The sequence below is a fragment of the Pundamilia nyererei genome, unplaced genomic scaffold, assembly GCF_000239375.1.
Source record: "Pundamilia nyererei isolate P.nyererei 1_Seehausen unplaced genomic scaffold, PunNye1.0 scaffold00097, whole genome shotgun sequence".
Taxonomy (NCBI): Eukaryota; Metazoa; Chordata; class Actinopteri; order Cichliformes; family Cichlidae; genus Pundamilia; species Pundamilia nyererei.
Genome location: NW_005187498.1, coordinates 2,084,204 through 2,088,110, shown reverse-complemented (window position 1 = coordinate 2,088,110; position 3,907 = coordinate 2,084,204).

Here is a 3,907-nt window from a genome sequence, read left to right as displayed (position 1 = left end):
CCACAGCAGATCACCTACCACCATCTCACCCTCTTCTATCACACAAATCCTCTGTATGCTATTCTTCCTCTGCCTGACATCTCCAAATTAGTTTTTTTATTATTATTATTTGGGTGTTTTTGTTTTTATTGGATAGTTGACCCGACAAGACAAACTCAACAGTAGGGAGAAAGAGGAAAGATACACAGAAAAAGGCTGTGTATCAGACTTGAACCTGTGGTGCTACATTTTGGCCATGCAGTAATAGTCACCTCCTCACCCACTGAGCTAACCTGCACGTTATGTTACAAAAAGTGTACTACACTATTGCAGAGTCACGCTGCTGGACTATGCACAAAATGTGGTTTCCCTAAAAAAGGCGTTTATGCAGTGTAACATTCACAGTTTTGGAGTCATTACCTTCTAATTAGAAGTAATGTAATAAAGCAAAATTGCACAGAGTTTATTTATTTTGGATACTCTTCGAGACATGAACTCCACAAAATCTCTCAAAGTGTCTGTGAGATAAGGCATCTAGAGTTTTGGGAAGTTCAGGTTGTGTAAGCTGCACACTTTGCAGTGTAACATGGTGCAATATTCTGCTAAAAGAGGCCGCTTCCTGCAGGGAATACTGCTGCCATGAAGTGGTGTACATGGTCTGCAACAGAGAAAGTAGCCTGTGTGAAAATAACTTTTACTTCAGTGCCAGAACCCAGCCCCATGTCCACGGCATCACACTGCCCCAGTTCACTTGTCTTCTGCACATAAGGCATCCGGCTGTCATCTCTTCCTCAGGTGAATGACATGCAATTACCCAGCTGTCCACATCACCAATTACAAACAGTCAAATGCAAATGCTGGAAAGATGAATCATGAAAACATCAGGAGTTACACTGAAGTGTAACAGGACAACAAACATGTATAGTACTTAATTAGTAATGAGTCATGTTGATGTGATGCAATAATACAGATGCATCCATTTTTCCTCTTTTAATGTTTATGTAATTAGGCTTAACAAATCAGTCAGTGACTTTAAATATAGGTGCCACCAACTTAGCTGGAATCTAGCAAAATAGCAGCAGAGCTCATGTTTGTCTGAAAGCATTGCAATAACCAACACAGCAAAAAATACTGAGCTGTTGTTATCAATCTGCTTACTTAGACTTAGACTTAGGTCCTCCTGCACCGTTCGGCGCTGAAGCAGCTGCAGCTGACCAAAAGTGCATTCATCATCGATGAAAGTCCTCATCATGTTGTTCAGGTTTGCATTTTTCCGTGGGGTGGGTTCCACATGATGGCAATCTTGGGCAGTCGATGCGGGAGTTGGTGCAGAATGTGACCTCCAATGCACGTACGCCACTCAGGCACAGTGTCATGGAGGGGACGTGTGGCAGTGACATGGTCCCGGTAAGAGACCCGCAGGATCCTGCTTAGCCGTCGCTGTTGAGTCATGTTGAGTCTTTTGCCGATTTTCACTGATGTTTTCTATGTCTTACCAGCATGGGTATAACGATGGAGTTGAGCAGACGAATCTTCGTTGCCAGGTTGATCTTTGGGGTCGACCAGATGGGCCGGAGCTGCTTACCAGTTCCAGAAATCTCTGATCATCAGCTGCAGGTTCTCTGTGGGGTCATCACTATGAGATATTCCTTTTTCAAATCTTATACTCATGTGAAGGTTAATGATGCATCAGATCAACAAACCTCACTCGTGTGGATGCACACGATGCTGTCACCATCTCGGTGCTTCTTCCTTAGTATGGTTTAGATGCAAACCACCATATAAAGGGGCCGGTCCAGAACACCTGTTGTTTTGATGATGCTCTGAGCCAGGGTCGTTCTGTCGCTGTCTTTTTCCTCTTCCAGCAAATCACCTTCAAGAAGTGGGTGTTCACTTGACAGGTGCCGTTGTAACAACGTTTTTTATAGGAGAATATGTTTCAGAATTTCAGGAGCAGGACCACCGAACACGCTCCTTCTGGTTGTCATCTATCTAGGTTCCCCCAGTTCTGCAAGCTGTTCATTCTCCTTTACGTGCCCCTCCCTCCCTCCTTGTTTTCAATTCCTTAACTTCTTCAGTTCTATTTAGTACACGGGGATCTGCCAGGCCCGGGAGCCGTCGCCAGTCCCCTTCGAGGCCTTCTCCAAAGCGCAGCTCAATTCACATCCAAGCGTTCACCTTTACCTACTAAAACACTGTCAAACCTAAAATGAGGACGTGGGCCCAGCGAGTGAAATGTTATATGTGTTTAGGTCAACAAGCACTGTCACTTTTTGGTTGGGAACCCCTTTTACGATCATCCAATCCAACGCTAGCCTAGAAATAAGCTGCTATTTAAAATCTAGTTTTATTTTCTTGTTATTTTCTTGTTAATTATTTGTTTTGATTATTAAACCAGTTCCTCTGATTTATCTAATTTAGTTTTCCTTTATTAACTTCAACTGGAATTCTCATCTCCAACTGATAACAGTCCAAACAAACTTCTCAGAGCAGCTGTTCACACTCGTGCTTTTACTGATTCTCTGTTTCTTATTAAGTCAATTTTTTTTTGTCACTGTAGAGTGAGCTGAACGGAGTGAATTAACAAGTCAGCAAAATAAAAGAGTGTATTCAATGCGGGTCCATCCAATTAGACGTTAGGGGGCAGGATGACTTACAGACAATATTATGTTTTGAACATCAGTACGAGCAGACACATTTCAAACTGTCCTCTGGAACAACTGAGGCTGAGCTAATGGGTGTCAGGGAGCCTTTTGGCCTGTGCTGCCAGATCAGTTGGCTGATCTAAGTTTTTCTTTAGGGTTTCGAGACAAACACAGGCAAGAAAACAAATGACAAAGTGGAAATCACAACTGTAATCCAGTAATACTGTTGATTTAATGAAGCAGCAAAATAAACAGTATTTGGAAAAATTATGGAGATTTTTTAATGAGCTTTATGGACCTAAACGTGCTGTGCTGTGCTAGTTATGACAGTCTGCCTCCTGGAGTGATTGATATGTGTATCCAGATTTGCCAGCTGTCGCGCTTCCAGCATGAGGAGCAGGCCTTTGATTTCAGTCACACCCTCCAACAATCTACCCGAATGGATCTCATGTGAAATAAAAAGCAGCCTCAAATCCAGTCTTATGTGACAAAAACATGACACACACTTTTAATCTTGACATCAGCTTTTTTCACATTTCATTATTAATGACACGCACCAGTGAGCCTAATCCTTCTTTGAGAAAACATTCATGGATCTGAAGATGTATTTGTGCTTCCAGCTTATTGAAGACCTGCAGCTTCATACACTATGTATTTGTGCCTCCAAGGTGAGAGATGTACACGACAGAGTGATCGCATTGTTAATTACTCATAACAATTATTAATTACTGAACACACAGAGACATAGGTTGCAGTCAACTAGCTAACTGAATGAAGTGTCTGGGTGGCAGAGAGAAAAACAAATCATTAAGCACTTAGTATGTTCTTTATTATCTCCTTTAGTATGTCTGTTTAAAGCAGCCAGGTAAAAATAAATGGTTCAAAGTGTTTGGCGTTGTATTTTCAACACAGCAGACACACCTCAGCAACATCTGCCATCACACTCTCTTAGGCTACGTTCACACTGCAGGTCTTAATGCTCAATTCTGATTTTTTGATCAAATCCCATTTTTTTGTCTGGTTGTTCACACTACAAATAAAATGTGACAGCAAACGCGGTCTAGTGTGAACCCCCAAAGCGGCCCGCATGCGCAAAAGAAGACGTCACACACAACGCGCTCTATTTAGACCCAGAGCAAACAGTATTGTTTGACTGGTGGCCTTTAATATAAAGACTTTGGACTTTACGTTTCACAATTTTGCTTTAAGTTATAAAGTTATTTTGTTATTTACATATGGCCTAAGAACCCACCCACCACTTTAATCACACTCTAGATCTTGTT